The sequence below is a fragment of the Miniopterus natalensis genome, chromosome 2 (assembly GCF_054644295.1).
Source record: "Miniopterus natalensis isolate mMinNat1 chromosome 2, mMinNat1.hap1, whole genome shotgun sequence".
Lineage (NCBI taxonomy): Eukaryota > Metazoa > Chordata > Mammalia > Chiroptera > Miniopteridae > Miniopterus > Miniopterus natalensis.
The window spans coordinates 96445801-96456467 of record NC_142082.1 but is presented as its reverse complement, the minus strand read 5'-3'; the positions used below and the strand labels follow the sequence as shown (position 1 = coordinate 96456467).

General features: G+C 44.5%; 1 pseudogene; it reads left to right on the top strand.

The window, feature by feature from the left end:
* Nucleotides 1–273: 273 nt before the first annotated feature.
* Nucleotides 274–1252, top strand: LOC107529937 (archaemetzincin-2-like; annotated as a pseudogene).
* The last annotated feature ends 9415 nt before the right edge of the window (nucleotides 1253–10667 follow it).

The following is a 10667-nucleotide window of genomic DNA, read 5'->3' as shown; positions in this document are numbered from 1 at the left end:
GTGGTGTAATAGCTGTTTGACCCATTCAGATGGAAGGATGAAAGCTCTACCTAAAGACACGATGTGAATGGAAGAGACCTGTCATTGTACCCTCCCCAAGAAATTGACTGGAAATAGGGAAAGCAAACTGTAGTTTTATGTGGCCCCTCTAAGGCATAAATAGTCAGACATTCCATTTCAGGAGAAATCAGAGATGTATGTGGAGGATAGGTAGATTAATGTCTCCAGTGTGGATATACATTTCATATTTGACTAGCTGTGTCTTCTTGGTATATGAAAACAGTACAGCACTCGGAACAGACTTAGAACAGCTCTCATCTCAAAGAACCCAGCGCTTGTGTCCCAGTATGAGAAGTTTGATACTGCAGAATGGCGTTTGATGAATGAAGCCAGTGATCTCTTTGCACTCATTACCTTGCATTCTCAATCAGATTGGACCATTTCCCATCCTGAGCCTCCCCAAGACTTTGAACAGTTTTTCGATGTTCCTTCTAGAAAGACACCCTCTCCAGAAAAACACATTATTTGTATCCAGTGCATTGGTATATATTGTAATGTGCTGGATTTGATTTGCTTGTGCACTGGTATAATTGCCAGGGATAGTTTGGCCTGTTAATCTCATCCAATGGTGGAAGTTTTTAGCCAAACTGCCTTAAAAGGGGACATTTTTGTTTCTTTCTAATTCATATCCATATTAATGAATTATAAAGGTGTTTTGAAAATTTAGAGTTGGTTTGTTTCTAATTCTAAATTTATAATTATAGACTGAGGTAAAGACTGAATACTTTAATCATCCTAACGTCTGTCTTTAAATCTTCTTCCATATTGTAGGATCTCTAGAAAACACCAGAATTATCAGTGAAGAATATGTTAAATGGCTCAAGGGCTATTGTGAAGCATTTTTCTATGGCTTGACAGTACAACTCCTAGAACCGGTTCCTGTCTCTTCGACAAGGTGTTCCTTTAGAATCAATGATAACACAAAGAACCTACAAATACATGCAGGTGAATTAAATAATTTTACAATTTTAATTGAGTAAAGGATGTGGAGATACACACACATACACACACATATGTAAAACACACAAGTACATGTCTTTTTGAATAGGGAACCTCCCTGATGTTCTTAAAAAAGAAAAAACCTAAAGATGCCTGCTTTACTGTGGGGATAACAATGATTGATCTTTACCCAAGAGACTCCTGGAATTTTGTCTTTGGACAGGCCTCTTTGACAGATGGTATTCCTTTTTGACATTGTTTGTAGAAACTTTTCTCAACTCAAGAGTGCTTGAAGATGTTGAAAGATGAAAAAAATTTCATTATAATTTTGATACTTAAAATTGTTTATTTCTGGTGCAGCATCATGCCATATTGGGACATGTACTGTTTATACACTCCAGTGATCTGGGTTCCTCCCCAAGTTGGCCATTCACTACCTATATGACCTTGAAACTAATAATGCCCATTTCACAGGGTCATCTTGAGATAATTTACATAGAAGTGCTGATGCATAAAAAGTGTGTATATATGCCTGGCACATATGCAGGCTCTCAGAGCAAAAAATGGAAAATGTAAGTAATTCAGTAGCAAGGTGAATTACAGAAATTAAGGATCTTTGATTAATTAATGACAATTAATCTTGCTAATTGTTTTTAACTCTTTTTGTAGTCATCTTGCATAGGTGGAATAGACACAGACTGCTTTATAAGTGTATGCTTACCCTGTGTGTTATTTTATTCTAAAAGTAAATAATTTGTTGTTTTATTTTAAAAGGTAAACTTCAATGTTTGATTTGAGATATAATAAACTTTGAGTCATTAAAAAAAAGGAAAAAAAAAAGAGCTGACTTTGCACCAGAATTGTGCTAGGTGCCATCAGCCAAAGTTCCTGATTTTCATTAGGCCTGATACTAATCTCCTTTAAATTGATTCTGGTATTTATAACTCTTCCTCACTTCTGTGATTTATTGTCTTTCTGCTTCTCTATGCCTTCTTCCTGTCCCCTCCCTGCCAGAGAACTCGAGCAAGAACCATTTACTTTGGATAGCACCCCATAGGAATGTCCTACTATGCTGATTTTGGGTAAAGAGCTAGAGAGAAGGAAGATTGACTTAACAAGAATGAGCACGGATGACTTTTCTCTAAAGGGCTGAACATGATGTTCTGACTTCTCATTAATCTGGACCTTTTGGGGGACCTCCAGGGCCATGAAACCTTGATTCCTTTTGTGGACAGGGGTAAAAAGAATTTTTATGCTTATTTTTATAACTTCCCAGGAATCTTTTTGCCATGTGGGAGTGGTGTCTTGCTCAGTCATCCTTGTTCATTCAGGGTAAGAATTCATGGGTGACTAGGAATCAAAGAATTCTGGGTGGAGAAGTATCTCAGAAGACTTTGCCCTTGGCCTGTAGATGCTTCAAAGTACAATTGGCAATTAAGAACCTTGTAAAAAGTCTTAGAGACCAGCCTTTAAGAAAATTATAGCCCTGGCTGGGTGGCTCAGTTGGTTGGAGTGTCGTCCCCTATACAAAAAAAAAAAAAGGTTGCGGGTGAGTACAGGAGGAACTGGTTGATGTTTCCCTCTCACATCAATGTTTCTCTCAATCAATAAATATATCCTCAGGTGAGGATTAAACATAAAATAAAATTATAAAAAATTATTTGAGGAGGCCAAACATACCCACCCCAGGCAAGCCTTGTGGTTGTGATTGGGACTCTGGAGACTTCCAACTTCATATTTTATTGAAGTACATAGGCTGAGAAGCTCCCAGGAAGACTGAAGCTTCAGCCCCTGCTAACTATATCTCTTAGAATTCAGTTAAATTCACATCAATTCAACAGATTTATCAAAACCTTGCTATTCTCTCTGTTAAACCCCAAAGTTTCTGTGGCTTAGCACAACTGAAGTTGATTTCTCCTGTGACACCCAGTGAGGGAGGACAAGAGGTTGGTGGGAGTTGAGGGGATTTCCTCACAGTCCTTCCAGAACCAGGCTGAGGGAGGTTCTGCCACGGCTTCACCCTGGGTGACAACACCCAGCTGGGGGAAGGAGGAAGAGAGTGGGATGATCTCTTAGGAGGATGCCATAGGCAGTTATGCCAGCTCACTCTGGGTAGCCCAGACTCGCCCACATGGATCCAGCTACTGCAAGAGTACTAGGACACGAAGTTCCCAGCTGAGCATATGAACTGTGTGTTTGGCATCGTGCTCCCAGAGAGCTGACAGTGCAGGTGGTGAGGATAATCACTTCCCTTCCTCCCTGCACCCCCTCACCACTCCTCCAGCACCTTTCCCTCATCTCACCATTCCCTCCATCCTTTCTTACCTCCAATACACACGCGCGCGCGCGCGCGCGCACACACACACACACACACACACACACACACACACACACCCCCTTATTGCTTCAGACCTAGCGCTATTTTCCCACAATGTAATTGTCATCAGTCACTACCTTGTCTAGAACTTGAGGGGACACCTTGCTGTGGTACCAAGGATACACTCCTTTGCCCTTTGTTTTAGATCCCTTGTAATATGACTCCCCTCTTCTGTCCCACATTCTATGAAGCCTCCCAACAGCTCTCATCCTGATTGGAATTTCCACTTGGCTGTGGGTAGTCCTGTAGTTTTTATACATTTCCCTCTTAATTTTTTATGCCTGTTTCATTGTTCTTTGTTAGGTTGTACTTTCCTTAAGCAGAAAGAACAAGCCTGATAGGGACAGCTCCTGCTTCTCAATGCTCAGTGTTCTGTTATTGTCCTCTACCTGGATTTTACAACTTTGCAGCTTCAGAAAAGCTGAGTGTAAACCTAGGTAGTGTCCTTATTCATGTGTGAGTGCCATCTGGTGGTGGAGGCAGTCACTGTCGGCTTAGAGAAGACATTTCCTGACCTATCAATCAATCAGGATCCACTCATGAGGATTAATTTGTTTCCTTGTTAGTGTCTTTTCTGATGGAATGCTAGGAGTCCATTTCAGCCAGAGCTGGGGACTAACTGAACTTTCTCTTTGTTTCCCCAGAGCTTTCTCCTTTGTTTCCTCAGAGCGCCTAGCAATTGATACACATTCACTGGTTATTTATCTAAAATTAAAAAGCTGCTACCCAAGTTATTTAGTATCCATGCTTTAATTTAATACCCACCATGGACCAGGCTTTTATTTATTGTGCATTCATATATATTATCTCGAACTGTCAACAGTTCAGTGCTACAGGTATGGTCACCCCCGTTTTTTCTAAAGGGAAAACAGGGGCTTCCTAGCAAGGAAGTGAAAATTACAGGCCAGTGAGTAGAAGAATGGCCTCTGAAGTCAAGTCTCCTGACTTCAAATCCTATGCTTTTTTTCTGTTATTAAACAATAATAATCATTGATGTCTCAATATTAGAACCCTTGCAAGTGGGGACTAAGGGATTGGGAAAGAGTTATTTGACAGACCCAGGTTTAATTCAGAATCAGCAATTGACTTCATTGAAGCTACCAACCTTCTGGAGTCTTCCCCTGTCCCAACCCCAAACTGTGCAAATCAAATCAAATATGCAGGAGAATGGAAAAGAAAGGCTTTACTCCTCTGGAGTATTCTTTTGCTAGAAGCTTTTTTCTTTTCTTTTTTTTTGAAATATGTTCCAAGGAAAAGGAGAAACAAAACTTGAAATCCACCTCTCTCCAAAGCACTTGACCTAAGTGTCTTTCAGGGTGTTGCTGTCTTCTAGACAAGTATGTACTGATACTGAGAACTCTAAAGGAGCCTGGGAATTCAGATTGCAAACTAAGAGTGTCACAGCTCTACCTAAAGTTTGACACCAGAGTTCAGGGTGACAGCAATGGATGGGAGCACCCAGCAGCAGCAGGAAATGCTCCCAGCCCATTAGCCCAGTTTCTCTCCTCTCCTCATGTTGCAATGGAGCCCAGAAAGTGGCCCTGTCTCCTCCGTTGCCTGGGAGGGCCCACAACAGGGACTACTTATATTTGCATAATGCTCTATAGTTTTTACAGTGCTTCTTAGACACAGCTAAGCATTCAGTCTTTGCAATAACCCATGAGGTGGGTGTGTTATATTGCCCATTTTACATCTGTGGAGTCAGAAGGTCAGATATTAAGTGACTCACAAAAGATCTTCCAGTACATAGCAAAACCCAGGCTCAAAAGCTCCTTGGTGCAGGTCCTGCCCTGCTCAGCACACTTCCACGTATCCCATCCTGCACCAAACCGTGGTTCCCAAACATGCTCCCTTGCCAGCCTCCAGGCCCTGGTTCATGCTGTCTCTTTGCCTGGAAAATTCCATCTTCTACCATCTCCAACTGCAGAATCCCAACATCGAGGCTCAGCTTCAGTGTCAATTTGTCTACAAAGTTTTTCTTGATTCCCTCTTGGACACTTTCTCCCCACATTTCATGCACTTAAAAAAAAAATTACATCACTGCCACTTACTGAGTGTTGTAGTTACTACATTCACGTCAGCTTGTGGTCTGCAAAGTCTAGAATATCTTATTGTATATGGCATGTTCTCAATAAAGTGGTTATGTAATTGAATTCTTATTATGGACCAAATAAAATAGTAAGAGTTAACATTTGTTGGCACTTTCTGCGTGCCAAGTCCTGTTGTAAAAGCTTTGCACATCTCATGTAGTCCTCACCTCCAGCCTGTGAGGTAGGTCTTGTCACTATCCATTTCTCAGAGGTGAGAAAGCAAAACTTAAGTTTAAGTAACCTGTCCAGGGTCACCCTGCTAGTAAGTGGTAGAGCTGGGTTGAACCATTTTCCCCATTGCCTGTAAGATGGGGACAAGCCCCTGGGCCCTAAGAGTGGTATGTTTATTTCCTCCCCTAAGAAAGAAGACTTGGCTCCAGGATGAGGCTAAATTAAGGGAAAATTGGCAGTTGACTTTGCTAGTCTTCCTTTTGGCCAGAGATGGGCAGCAGCTCTGTGGAAGGCTGGCACTCTCCCCATGTCCTCAGCCCAGAAAGAGCCTGGAAATAGAGGCCAAGTTCTTTTGAACTCTCAGGTGTGAAAGAAAGGGAAGAGAGGGCTCATCCTGACACTTGAAGTCAGATCAGGGTCCCTGCCTGCCTTTTGTATTAGGGGTAGGACCCCTCACTTTCTACAATTTCAGAACCTCCTCAAAATGAAAATGGTAAACCAATCAGCTTGCCATTTATAGAATGCTAGCTGCACACGAAAAGCTCAACGCACAGTATTTCTAATTCTGAGCAGCGTGAGCCTTGGGGATCACCATTGTTTTACTGATGGGGAAACTGAGGTGCAGAGAGCTTAAGTCACTTGCTCTTTGCTGCTCACCCAGGAAGTGACCAGCCAGCTGTGAGCCCGGGTCTAACTCAGACTGCAGCTCTGCCCTGTAGGAGAGGGAGCCATAGTCCTGGGACCCTGTGGTGAGTTGCCATTTGTCCCAGCCTCATCTGTGCATGAAATGCAAACACCTTGTTAATATGTCCCTTGCCCAGGTTGGAGCATAAGCCTCTTTCATAGCACAGGCTCTTCTTGCCTCTTTCTGTAGCAGGCCTTTTCCCTTTGTAAAGCCACATGCAGGGGCTGCCAGGGTTGCCCACCCCAAGGATGGCTCTGCTTCAGTTCCCTTGCCTTCCTGATACCCTAGCAGTGACTACAGGGCAGGCTGGGAGGCAGGACTGTCCTTGGCACATCAGTGCTAAGAGTTAATGTTGTCAAAAGCACTGGGAGAAAGGAATGCAGAGCAGGATGGGGAAGGGCCATGACCCCAACCCTGCTGAGTTTTGGGACTGTCCCTCCTCTGTAGTAAGGGTGGCCCATGCTGGGAGTGCTTCCAAACACGGAAATGCTGAAGTGTTTTCCCCAGAGACGCTACCGACGCAGGGGAAATGACAGGCCTTCTTTACAAAAGTGGCTGAGGCCCAGGAGTTCACCCTGAGGGGCAGGGTGGGTCAGTGCAGAGCCAGCCCCACTCCTGGGGCTCAGGCAGGACCCTGGAGGTTCTCTCTAACTGAGGGTGTCTTACTACAAACAAAAGCTTAGTAGGAGGCAGTATATGAAGTATTTAGCAGTATAAGTTATTTTATGGGTTCAGGTTCATGAAAGTTACTTATTATAAAGCAGCCAATGAGAAAAAGGATGCTCTTCTGCTAGATACAAACATTTTAAACGGGAGGCATGGGTGACGTTCACTGACAGATTCATACTAGCACCTCATTTATTTATGTTTTCGGTGGCACATTATTTAGAAAAATCCATATTTGTATGGATCAACTAATATACATTCCCAAAGTGTCTTACTTTTCAATTTCAGGATATTTAAAAATTAGAGTGGGCAGGAAACTTATTTCAGAGTCTACATTCAAACATATTAACTTTGGTGATTTCCAGTGATTTGTATATTGGCTGTTACATCTTTGTATTTTCTTAATCTTCAGTTTCAGAAATAGTTAAGAAAGGTTCCTCAAAAAATTAAAAATGGAGCTGCCGTTCGACCCAGTGATTCCACTCCTAGGAATGTAGCCTAAGAATCCTGAAACATTCATCAGAAAGGATATATGTACCCCGATGTTCATAGCAGCACAGTTTACAATAGCTAAGATCTGGAAACAGCCCAAGTGCCCATCAGTAGATTAGTGGATAAAAAAGCTGTGGGACATTTATACCATGGAATACTACGCAGCTGTAAAGAAGAAGGACCTTTGGGACAGTATGGATGGACCTGGAGAATATTATGCTAAGTGAAATAAGCCAGTCAGCGAAAGACAAATATCACATGATCTCGCTTATACGTGGAATCTAAAGAACTTAATAAACTGATGAACAGAATAGATTCAATGACATGGAAGCATAGATGAGACTGATGAATGTCAGAGGGATGGAGGAGGGCGGGTGGGTGGAGGGGGAGAGAGTAACCAAAGAATTTATGTGCATATATACACAACCCAAGGACATGGACAATTGTGGGGAGAGGGACTGGGGAGGGGGAAGGAATGGGGTGGAACGGGTCATTGGGGAGAAAAAGGGACATCTGTAAACTTAAAAAAAAAAAAGAAAAGAAAAGAAATTATACTTAGGAAGTGAAGGTAAATCCTTGTAGCACTCTGACAGCAGCCCAGGGTGGACCCTCGGTTTCTGTGGAGCATGCATGGGAACCACTGGCCCAAGCAAGTCAGGCAAGTCAAAGGTGACTTCCTATAGAACTCTGGCACCTGCCAGGCCGCTCATTACAAATCGTGTGTAGAGTTCAGCATGGTCCAGGTGAGCCTGTCTCTAGGAATGACTGCATTGTAGTGATTAAGAACAAGGGTTTTGTTGTCAGATAGAATAGGAATCCTGAGTCTGAATAGGAACTCTGTCACTTAGCAGTGTTTCTCCACCCTCCAAAAGAAATGATAAGATTCCTATAGAGATTAAACAAGATCACATATCTAAAGCTGCTAGCCCAGGCACTGGCATTTAGAAAGCACTTACTAAGTGGAGTGGTAATAACTACATGGGTGGTACCATGGGCTGAGCACTGTGCAGGGCACTGTATGGAGTCAAGGAGGATGGGTCAAGTCAGGGGCTCTCCTGTAGCCAGGTCCACACACACACCTTGTTCTGGATTTGGGTGTCCAGTAGTGTCTTACACTCAGAGATAAATGGAATTCATGACCCCCAGACGATATTATCCTCCTGGTTAACGACCTTAAAATAATATCCATCTTCCTTACCAGGCCTATGAGGGCCACAGACCAGCATCCTGGCATCCATCCTGGAGCTTGTTATAAATGCAGATGCTCTGGTCCTCTATAATCTCATGGTGTTTGTTATGTGCTGAGCCCACTTCCTGCTCTGTGAGACTGGAGGCCAGTCACTCTCCCGCCTTGGTTCCCTCTGAATGCAGGGTGGGCTCCAAGTTTGTTAAATGTTTTGCTACTCTGACGGTTGATTTAGGACCCTCAGGAAGTGACCATTGGCTCAGGTCTGGGTGGACAGGCCTCCTACTCCAGCTGGCTCTTTCCAGACTGATCCTTCAGACCATGGGCAGGACACCTCCCAGAGGCTACTGGGAAGCAGTTTGAATACACAGAGAGCTGGGCAGGAGGGGAGATAGCATCATTGGTGCTTTTTTTTTCTTCTTTTTTCTTCTTTTTGCCTGGAGTGGGGAGTGGCCTTCCTTCTGTCCTGGCACAGGGACTTGCTACTACTAAAAAGGACAATGGTCACTCATCTCTGTAGAGAACAGTGATGAACATTTCAGAGAAGGTTGTACCAGCCAGAAAAGCAAACACCAGCTGGCGATCAGCAGACCAACTTGTCTCATTCTGTGCCCTAGTGAGGCCTCTGTGGCAGCTTGTCTTCCTCAGTGGCCTGGAGCTCTGATTGTAGCATCTCATGGGTGTAAGAGACCTTGGAGACTTATACCTTCTACTTCCGTGGCAGCTCCTGAAGTGTGGGAAGCATGACGGGGTGGCCACACTAAGAGACACAATGAGAAGCTTACTCCTCCAGGCCCTATGCAGACATCTGCTTGAGATCCCCTGGGTTCGCTGCCTGGAGCACAGCTCCACAGAGGGGCCTGTACACTTTGACCAAGCTGACAAGATAATCAGAGTCCAGGCGTGGCTTGGCCTGGCTGCTGTGAGGGCTGGGTGCTTCATCTCTGCACTGGCTGTCAGAAGAGGTGAACACAATTCTGTGGCCTGGCCATGGGTCAAGGATCTCTAACTGGGGAAAGGCGGGGAGGCCCTGGATCCAGGCTTCCCTGGGGCTTCAAGACACTCACCACCCCTACTTCCTCCTGTGGTTTTCTCTTCCTAAATTGACTCTGCCCTGATTTTTTTTGGCCAATACCTTGCCTGTTCTTTCCTCTTTCCACCCACTTAACTAACCTCAGGTGCTCTCCTTTCTCCTTGCCCCTTTCCAACCATGCTCATTTCATACCCCAAGGCTTGGGTTTTAGCCCCTCCTTGAAGTTGTCCCAAGGCCTCCAGGCCTGGAGCTCCATCTCCCTTGTCTCTGAGTGCTTTCCTCCATCCTACTTTGTCCACCAGGCTAGCACTCAGTTCTGTGCTGTTTTTTTCTGTGCAGTTTCCCATGTGCTGAGGTGGCCCCAATGTGACTGTGTGACCTCAGGGTCAGTGTTTGTACCTCGGAACTGTCAGTTACATTCATGGAGCATTTCTGGGTCACCCGGTACCCTGTAGGTGCTGAGCTGTGTGTGTGTGTGTGTGTGACACATTCTGCCTTTCAGGAACTTACATTCTAGAAGGATGATGAAACATGGCACAACAACTAACCATAGGAATTGGGCAAGTGGTAGAGAGACAAGACACCATGAGGATTCAAAGAGGAAGAAATTGGGAAAGGGGTTGTGAAGAACTTCCTGGAGCCAGTGGCTTCGGAGGTAGCTCTTGGAGGGTAAAGAGAGTTTTAACTGGAGTGACAGTGGGGGGAAGCATAGGCTGTCCTGGGGAAACAGAATGTTTCCTCCAGTGTTGGAGACCCTCAGTGTGGCCCCAAGAGCACTGCCTGCCTCTCTGTCCACCAGGAGGTCCCCAGAGGAACACGACCCCCCTGGGTGCTCCATGAGGATCAACAGTGATGGAGTGTGAGGTGTGGAAGCTCCACGCTTGCCTGCATCTCAGTTCTAGAGGCCTCCACACCAAGCTCTTCTTACTCCTGAAGCCAGATGCTCCAAGTAAAGTTTTTGGAGGCAT